Below are 10,294 nucleotides of genomic sequence, written 5' to 3'. Positions count from 1 at the left end.
AAACCCACGTTTGTCTCCCGTAACAGAATCCCGTTCCTCACGCCTTCTTCACTGAGGCGCACAGCCCTCCTTTTCTGCTGGATGGTGAAATGTTGCCTTAGTTTTTCCTAGTAGCTTTAATTAAATTTTTAATGTAGAATCCTCAACTCTTACAAATCTCAGTTTCTAACGAAGGCTAGGAAGTGAGCGACCGTTAATCGTCCTTTGCGTCAGTGTTGTGCACACTGGCAAACGGATGTCAGCAGTAATAGTTTCTAAAAACCGTGTGCTTTCTGGTAGGGAACGTCTCATTTTGGCACTAAACATACTGGTACTCCTAGATACCTTCAGTTTCTCTGCAAAAGGAAGCCAGTGTCCAGCAATTCATGTTCCAGGATCTTACTATATTGGGGAGTGACCTCGTTATTCAATAGACTTCCATCATTTAACTTAATGTAGCACGACTCTAAAATTTTAAGTTACCAAATATCTGTAGAAATTGTTTTTAAGCAGACATGTCTGAAATACATCACTGCTAAAGAATTCATCCAAAGGTGCTTATCTCATCTGCATTCAACTTGCTTTTAAAAATTCCGCCATGCCAAGTTGCTTTTCTTGCTGACAAATTTGCAACCGGTTCAATAGGGTCTTACTCGACTCCTGTTGAACCTGGGTACAATGAAGGCATTATACTTAATGTTTGTGACTCTAAAGACGTGTGTGTTAATTAAATCAGCACACTGTAACACCAGCTATTAATTTAACACTGAATATTTCCCTGTTCGCGTGACCCTGAGATACATTCTGGCCAGTTCCCTTCTGTATTTCTGAGCGTTTACATGTGCTTAGCCTCCTTCAGGCCGATTGAGCGCAGCCGTTCACGAATTAACTTTGACAACACCATCCAAAGGAAGAGACACACACAGCACGGACGCAGACACGCAGACAGACGCAACTGGGGTCTCACGGCTTCACTTCCTGAACTTGGTCACGAGCCAGGCGTCATGACATAAAGCTCACGGGGGTGACGCTTGGAACAAGCTCAGCTCAGAAGGCTCCACCCCCCTCTTGTTTCTCTTCTTTCCCGCAGTCTCAGGAATCAGAGATGGTCTAGATGAGACAAGAGCTCCCGAGAGCCCTGGTCTTGAAAGGCACAGGGAGAGGAAAAGCAGGTTCTCCTGGAAGGACCTGTTCTCTTGGTGCGAAATGCTGAGAAGATTTCTAGGTCTGCTTTAGTATCTGGGAGAAGTAAGCGGGGCTTTCAGAGTGGCCCGGTGGCGTTGCAGTCCAGGCACATTGCCTCTCATTCCAAGGAAAGGCAAAATGATACTGGCCGTCTGGATGTGCAGGAACACTGAAAACAAGAACAAACAAACAGAGAAGCGCCACAGAGCTCTATCGCAGAGAAGAAGTCACTGCTTTTAGGAATGTGGGCGGCAAGTCTGGGGCTTTGGCACCGCAGAACGACGAGGAACCCTTTGACGGGTGATGCAGGATGTGTTCTCCCAGTGTTGGCAGAACCCCGTGCCCACGAGTCTTCAGGCACTAGATGTAGCAGCTGGTCTTGTTCAGTGTCATCCTGATCGCGAGCCACCGTCGCTACATGACGAAGGAGGTCTGAGCGGTCCTCCAGATCTAGAAACGCCTCTCCCTTAAGGGTAAAGGAGATGCGGACGTCGTAAGTGTCCAGCAGATCTCTGCCTGTCAGGTGAACGGGGGCACTTTCTACTAGAAAAAAGAGGAACGCCTTCCTTCACGAGCCCGAAGCAGAATTCTAAAGGCAATGACTTAAAAGCCTTAATAAGCACGTTAGGAAGCCCTGCCGCCTGTGCCCCGCCAGACAGCCGGTAATCCTGGCGGGGTTCACGACGGCAAGGGCAGCCCTGAGCCTGCCAGGGCTTTGCCTGCTCCTCCTTGCTGAGCAAGTCTCCTGCTCCCTGGGTGCCAGAGGGGAAGGGGAAAGGCTCCCCGCGGTCCCCGGAGCAGACTGCTCTTTTTCGGTTCGTAATTCCGGTCTAAACTCCAGTTTTCCTTCTGGACTTCTCCTTCTTAACATCAATTTATTTTCTGATGCTCTGGTTTTCTGCAGAAAAAGTGAACTCTGGTTTTCTCTATCGGTTCTGGATCGAGCAGGGGTCAGTGACCCTTTGACAGGCGTTCAGTCCTTAACTGGAGCAACGGAAGGTTCGTGGTTTTTGTGGATATCTCCTTCTCTTTCTTTTTAATGGTCTTGAAAAGTTGGTCAGCTAGTGTATCAAGGGCGTTTGTAGGTAATGCGGACCGTTAGGTAGTCTTTTGTTGTGTCTTTTGACTAGAGTAGTCAAGTCCTCATTTAAACCTCCTAAAAAGGCAGAGCTAATTAAAGGATCATTTTGGTGATTAGAGAATGATGCAGGTGTCAAGCCAAAATACTGTTTAAAAGTTTTCCAAGCCTCTCATAATAGTCTGGCACTGGTTCATCGAGTCTTTGCTTTCACCCTTGAATCTCTGTTCAGTCTACAGTTTTTGGAAAAAGCTCTGCGGTAAGCTCGAGTGAGTTTTGAGCTAATTCCCTGCGTTCAGCGTGAGCCCGCAGACGATGAAACTGGAAGTCCGTTAGAGGGCGTTTCCGACTGGCTTCCTCCGTCCAGTCCCTTGCTTTGCTTCCAGAAGCTAATGGGTACAGATCTGAAGACCCAGGCTCATAGGTCTGGATGGTTAGCTTAAATTCCTTGGCAAATCCCGATGGATCCTGACGTGGACTGGGAAGTTCCTTAGCCCAGGCTCTGAGTTCTGCTGGGGTCCAGGGTGTGTGCGTAAGCACTGAGGATGGTTCACCTCTCCCTGTGCTAGGCTTCTCCTTAAAGGGGGCTGTAAGCACCTCTGGTTTTCTATCTTCCTTTTCAGGGAAGAGGGAACAGCAGGATGTGGAAAAGGCCGAAGACAAAAGGAGACAGCGTCCGGACCCGGTGGACGGACACACGGGAGGGGCGGGGGGGGACAGGGTCAGTGCTGGCGGCCTGTTTTGGTTCTGATGCAGTTTCGAGCAAGTTCTTCTTGGTTTCCTGCAAAGAAACGACTTCATCGTTTTCAATTTTAGAAGGTACCAAATACCAATCAAGTAAGCATTCCATTCAGCCTGTTTGATCTTACGGTCAGCTTTCAAAAAATTGTCCATGCAAAAATATCCATTTTGGAATATCGAAAGAACCCCAATTTGGCCATTTTAGATTAAGGTCTCCTTCACTATAATTTCCCCAACTGAGTAGGTCCTTGCCAGCACGAGCTCCGTGCATGGAATCTGGCTGGGGTTTTGGTCAGAGGTTGGTTTTCTGATGCCCCGCATTTACCTGAAAGATTCTTATTTCTTGATTTAAAGTTGAATTTCTAAGAGGCAAAATTTCACTTCTCTCTCGACAAATTCTGCTGAGGGAGCCAAACTGGGGAAGAGCATCAGCTCCACGTCTCACCTGAGCCCTCAGCCCAGACGCTGGCATGTGCCAGTCAGCCCTCCGGCGCCTGCCGCGGGGGGCCGCTCCCGAGTGCGTTCCAACCAGCGCCACCTCGGACGTCTCGTCTAGGTGGGCGTTTCCCGCCGGGTGCCTGGGCACACTGCCGGGTGAAACTCAGGATCACCAACCAACATGGGCAATACAAGAACCAGAGCCTAGGCCAAATTCACGTGGACTCCCCGGGGTCGCGGATGGGCGCAAATGGCCACTGCTGGCACCGAGGCTCTGGTTCCTCGTGGATTTCGGGCCAAGAGGAGGAGTCTGCTCTGGGTCCCTTTGAGGTCGCCAAAATTACTGACGGAAATAAAGGCATAGAATGTGCAAGTTACGGGTTAAGTTTTTGTGAGCCGGTGTTGAGATGAGTTAAGGCCGTGGGAACCAAGGCCACGATCGGAGCATTGAGATGAGTAAAAGCCATGGGACCCAAGGCCACGATCAGAGCACATTTGTAGCACGCAGTAAATAATTGCTCCATGCATGAGTCAATTATATAAGATTTAGAACAAAGAAAATAGAAGTACGCATGTGCTAGAGATATTCTGTAAGCCTAATGAACAAAGAAACTCAGACCCTGCATGTGCTGACAGAAAACAGATAAAAGCAGGACAGGTGCATCATAGGGTGCACCTCCCTGTGGCAATAAAGTGTTGTTAACCCCATGGTGTCTCCGGCTGAAGCCTGTCCAGCAGTATGGCAACTCCTCGTGCATTTTTTCGTTTGGGCCGCTCACCTCCTAGAACCCCACATCAGCCTCCCTCGGCTGACACTTTTATTTGGGGCAAAATGAGGACTACAGCCCGAGAGACAGCCTCCCAGGAAGCCCTGAGAAGCTGCTCCTGAGAGGCCGGGGGAGAACCAGTGTCACATGTGACTTCCGTGAAGGGGACGTGCAGCCGAGCACACACGGGGGCCGAGGCTGCCGCTGGGCACGAGGAACAGGTGTCCCGTTAATGATTTTAGTGCTTCTCTAGATATGAGGAGATGCAAGTATGTGGCTCCTAAAATCTTCTCCTGAAAATGCCTAACTATGTGAAGGCCTGTTCAGCCCGTTGTCCCAGAGCAGAGCGCCTCATTCCTGGTCCCCAGCCTGCACTCCTCCCCGGGAGCGCTGGGGGTCAGCGGCTGCAGCGGCTCATGATTTAATTCAAGCGGAAGTAGATGGCAAGTGCCAAATTTTAGTTAGCAATAGGAATCCGAACAGCGTGGCATTAGCTTAAAGACTGGCAAAGACATCAATGTACCAGAAGGGAGAGTCCAGGAAACTCTCCCACGTGCACAACTAAATCTCCCCATCAGAGCAACACGCTGAAGCAAGGGCACCCTGCCAGGGAAGGAGCTGGAAGGACGGCTGGGCGTGAGCCGTGAACTCCAGGCCGTCCCTCACACCACATGCAAAAATTAAGTCAAAATGGATCACATAGAACCTAAAAGCATGACACTTGTAGAGGAAAACCTAGGAGAAATGTCTGTGGCCTTGGGCTAGGCAGAGACTTCTTACCCGCTCCTGACAGCACCGAGGCCCGGTCCCTGAAGGAGCTAGTGATGAATCGGCCCCCTTCACAAGACGCTGTTAAGGCGTCGAAAAAGCAAGCCACGGAGAGGAAGAGAAACACGTGCACGGCGTGTCTCCGGTAGAGGACTGGAATCCAGACGGCAGAGTCTCAGAGTTCAAAACACAGCCACCGAAATAGCCCAGTACGTAGTTGTCCGAAGACGAGGGGACACTTTACCAACGACGCGCAGGTGGTACGTGGCCCGGGACAAGAGTCTCAGCTCCGCCTGTCGGCAGGGAACGGCGAGTTTAAACCAGGACGAGAAGCCCCCCTGGCCTCTCAGAGCCGCCAAAGCGGAGAAGACCGACTGCGCTCTTGGTGCCCATCGAGCTGTGGGGTCGGGGTGAGGGGGCCCGGGGGCCTGGGCGGCCGGCGCTCTCCCGCCGCAGAGGAGGGCAGGTGGGGGCTCCGCAGACTCCGGGCTAAACGGGCCCGGACGCTGACTCGTGCACACACGCTCACGGCGGTTTTATCGTGAGGGCCTCAAACTGGGAACGGCCCAGCGTTCGGCAGCAGGTGAAGGAGTGAGCACACACTTTTATTTGCACATAAAGGAAAAGCAGTCAGTGGTCAAAAGGAACGCGCTACGGATGCCTGCAACAACGTGGGTGGGCTTCGGACTGAAGGTGCTGAGAGAAGCAGCCAAACGAAGAGGGCTGCGCGTGTACAGACCCCGCTGCACAGAGTCCCAGGGGGCGCAGGCTGACCGCGAGGGACAGCGGGCAGGTCGGGCGGAGGCGGCACGAGGTTTCCCGGTGCTGATGGCGGCGCTGGTTTCAGGGGTGCTTCGATGCCAGAACCGATCAAATCAGCACTTCAACGTGTGCAGTTCGTGGCATCTCAATTACTCCTCAGCAAAGCTTAAAAGAAATACTGTGGGTTGGAGCTTTTAGACAAAGCCTTGTCCTGAGGTTTCCAGACCAGTGAATCAGAAGCGTTCTCTGTGCTGCAACACGAACCTCAGCCGTGCCTTATGACAGCTGCATTACATTCGAGAATTAATTTAGCAATTAGACGCCGAGAATTATCATAAAAATACTCAAGCCAAAACTACACTGACAGTAAAAAAGACCGGTGTTGTAGGGGTCTGGGGAGGAGGGGGACGAGGCGGGGCCAGGGGATTTTAGGACAGTGGAATTTGTGACACTGTAACGGGGGTGCATGTCACTACGTATTTGTCGGAACCTGTGGAACTTGGCAGCATAAAGAGTGACACTTGATATATGCAAAATACAAGAGTTAATTAGTGGGTTGGGGGATCCCAGGATGACCCGCAACCTAAGTGTGTTGCAAGTGGACGGAACAGCTTCACTGGGAGGGTGCAGGAAAGGGGGGCTCTGTCCTTGGGGAGCCCCTGCAGGAGGGAAGGAAGGAGAAGCAGATCCCTCCCCCGGGGCTGTGACAATACCCGGGAACCTGGTTTCCTGTTGCTCAGCTGGGTGTCCCCAAAGGGCACCAGGCAATCGTCTGAGAAATGGCCGCCCCACTGCCAAGTGGTGGGCAGCGTGGGCGGGGCCGAGAGGGCTCTCTGGGCCACGGTGAGTGGTCTCTGGCAGGGCGAGCTCGGGCAGAGCCTTCACCCTCTCTGCTCCTTGGTTTCCTTGTCTCTGGAATAAAGTAATGTGAGTGCCTGCCTTCTAAGGCTGTGGAGGGCTCTAATGAGGCGGGTGATCGAGACCTGGCTGCTGCCTGCACCTGACGAGCCCTTGCGAGGTGGGAGCCCTGTGGAGCTGCTACAGAAGGTCGCCCCACCCCTCCCAGAGGTTCTGTTTATCTGTCTACCCGCCAACCCAGCCATTCATCCATCTACCCATCCAGCCACCCACCCACACATCCGTCCACACATCTACCCATCCACCCATCATTCCACCCATCCACACATTCATCTATCCAACCATCCATCCACCCACCAGTCCATCACCACCCACCCACCCAGCCATCCATCTACCCATGCACCCTCCCACCTGTCTGTTCACCTACCCACTCACCCACCCAGAAGCAAAGTTATTGAGTGTCTGCTGTGACACTAGCTCATGGAGGAGCCCACGGAGGATGCTGCCCTCGAGGTGCTCACAGCCTGATGGGCAGCAGTGGCTACACAGGGCAGCGAGGGTGGTGACAGGACAACGGTTGGGTAAGGACCAGTCTCGAGATGGGAGTCACCGGAAGGTGAGTGACCTCCTGAGGTGCAGTGACCCTTTACCTCCAAGTAGGCTGTGCCAGTGGCACCTGCTCAGTGGAGCTGGGCTGACCTAGCCCCTCCCCACCTCACCCGGAACAAACACCCCTGTGCTGGCCTCCCACCTTTCACACACAGGGCGGGGGCGGGGGTGGCAGGGAGGAGGGCTAACGTCTTCCCTGTAAGTCCTGCAGGCCCGAGGGGGTGATGTGGGGCTGGGCCTGCACACCCCAGGCCTTTCAGAGCCTTGGAAGGTGCAGGAAGAGACTTGCAGCTGTGTCTGAGTTTCCCTTTCTGGTGTCTTGGGGTGGACGTGGGGAGGGCGGGCACGGCTAGTGTTTCATTTGCCTGCCCTCAAGTCCTCAGACACGTACCTGCCAGGGACCCTGTGGTCTCCCTTGGGTGTCCAGAGGCCTAGGAACCCATGGCTTCCCTTGGCGCCCCGTCCATCTGCCTACTGGGGCAGGACCAGAGCCGCGGAGCTGAGGCTGGGCCCAGGGTCTGCGAAGGGTCTACACGTATAGATCCTTCTTCTTCAATATACCACCTCCTCTCCCCCTGCCCTCCCCTCCCCTTTCCTCCACCTCCCCTCCCCCTGCTCCTTCCCACCCCCTCCCCTCTCCTCTCCCACCTCCCGATGAGTCAGGCCTTGTGGACTGACCACAGTGGGACAGTCGTCTTAGGCTGCGTTTTGTGACATGTCCGTGGCCTCCTCCCTGTGGTCAAGATGTAATTTGTGTAATCCTTGGGAACGGTGTCTGTCAGGGTAAACATTGCTGGGTGTGTGGCCTTGGGAAGGGGAAGGCTGAGGTGGCCCAGAGTGGCCCCGGGCCTGAGCAGGTGGGGACCTGTGCCTTGGGCTGGCTCTGGGCCCCGTGGGGGTCAGCCCCTCAGCCACCCTTGGTTGTGGCTGGGCAGGACGGTGTCCTGGTGGCCCTTGGGCATCTCAGCCTAGTCACAGACAGACACTTGGCGGTTTCCTAAACTCTCCGTCACTGAGGGCATGGGGTTCCTGGTGGGGCAGGAACGGAACTCCAGCTGCACAGAGGCCAATGGTCCTCTGCCCGCATCCGTGAGAATTGAAGTGATGGATGGACGTGTCTAAGCACCGGTGTCCGCAGCCCTCTGTGGGTACGTTCCACTGACTCACCTGCAAGGGGCCCAACAGGACTGCGTTCGCCGGAGAAGCCCGGGGGCCGGGAGACTGACCAGCCCACCCCGCTGCCGCCCGCCAGCTCCGCCCACCTGGCCCCTCTGCACGCACCCCGTTCCGGGAGGGCTGACGTCACTGCTCACGGGCCCCACCTGAGGTCCTGCGACCTAGCCAAGAGGGTGTGAAGGTCAGCCCCCTGGGCCTCGGGCCACCACTGCTGCCCCAGCCAGAGGGTCCACAGGGCTGAGCACTCAGACCCAGGAGGACCCCAAACCTCGCAATCCCAGGAGGACCCCGCCCTCTCAGACTCCAGGCTGTGCTGGGCGGCCTGGGTCGGGCCAGGGTTTCTCCAGTCCTCACCAGGGTTAGAGAGAGCCTGGCATGGACAATCACCGCCCGGGAGGCCGCAGACAGGGCACCGTCTTGGGTTTCCCAGGGCTCGGTGTCAGCCTACGCGGCCCCCGCAGGGAAGTACACCCTGGGCCTGCCGGTGCAGCCAGCTCTGGTTGCTAATCCCTGCTCCTGGCTCCAGCGACACACTGTCCCCCACGTGCCCAGGTCCCTGGGTCCCTGCAGGGAGGACGGTCTCTGAGCCTGGGGCTGGCAGCCCAGGGGCACAGGACGAGGGGCTTTACCTGAGGCCCCCGGGGAGCATCAGGCCCGGGAACCTGGGCTCCTGGTCACCCTCTCGGACCCTCGGGCTGCTTGTCCCTGGATGCCCTTTCAGCTCGGGGCCCCCGGAACCATCAGGTGGTGTGAGCAGAGCTCCTGGCTCTGGGCGCTACTGCCGTGACATGGAGGTGGTGCCTGCAGAGGAAGAGAGCCCGGGAGGGGCAGGGCCGAGGCTCCCACAGCAGCCGGACTCGGGCCTCTCGCCGGTCACTGCCCCAGAGGGGGAGCCTGCGCCAGGGAAGCGGGGCATCCCATTGCCCCACAGGGGGCGGCCCGTTTGTCCAGTCTCTGCTACGTCGAGCTGAAGCTCTCTCACTTGGCCCTGAGCCTCGGGGACCACTAGGTTAGAATCGTGGCTCCTCTCACAATCTGAGTTGGTCCAGCCTCCTGTTGGCAAAGTCAAGAGCAAATTCAGGGTCCAGTGTGTTTCAGGAGGGAGACAGTGTAGGGAGGACAGGCTCCCTGACCTCAGGTTACCCACCGGTGCCACGGGTGCGCGCCCAGTGTTGTCAAGGTTTGGGGCCAGCCTGGTTGAGACACCTCGGCCTCCAGGCATTTCTGGGCTCAGCTGGGAGGGTGTGGGATTCAGCAGAGGCACCAGCTCCGCTTGGGGGCAGGGCCCTCTTCCCATGTGAGCTGTGGCCCAGACGCACCTGCTCAGGGGGCCCCGGCCCTCTGCCCTGGGTCTTCCCCACCGTCCCGGGGAGGCTGCGGGGCGGGGTGTGTGCTGGGTCGGGGGCTGCCCCGCCACCAGCAGCGGCAGCTCTGGTGCCTGCCCGGCCACATCCGGGTCCCAACCTCATGCCTCTCAGGGATGGCCACTCGCCGCCTCGAGCCAGGTGCCCTGGTCCCCAGAGGACGTGATTCCGTTAAAGCGCCCCCTGGCTGGGCTCCCCAAATTCCAATTACATGGAACTCCAGAGGCGGGCTGGGCCTGGGGAAGGAGGGGTTAGATGGCGGGCTGGAGCCGGGGCCCCTGCGAAGCCCAGGGAGTGACGGGAAGGCATCCGCGCCAAAGCGGGGCGGCCCCTGGACCCCCCGGGAGCCCACACCCTCCCTGCCCTGGGAGCTGGGTGCAGGGAGGGCAGCCCCCACTGCCACCCCGGCCAGAGCTCAGGCCCCCGGTGGGGGAGGCTGGGGCCCAGGCAAGGTGGGAAGGGAGATCCCACACCAGGCGGTGATCCGTCAGGGCCCCCGGGGAGACATCTCCCCGGACCCTTGCGGTGCTGGGGCCCTGGACGCCTGCGGTGGGCGCCCTGGGCTCCGT

The sequence above is a fragment of the Camelus ferus genome, chromosome 10 (genome assembly GCF_009834535.1).
Source record: "Camelus ferus isolate YT-003-E chromosome 10, BCGSAC_Cfer_1.0, whole genome shotgun sequence".
NCBI lineage: Eukaryota > Metazoa > Chordata > Mammalia > Artiodactyla > Camelidae > Camelus > Camelus ferus.
Note: the sequence above shows the minus strand (reverse complement) of the source record.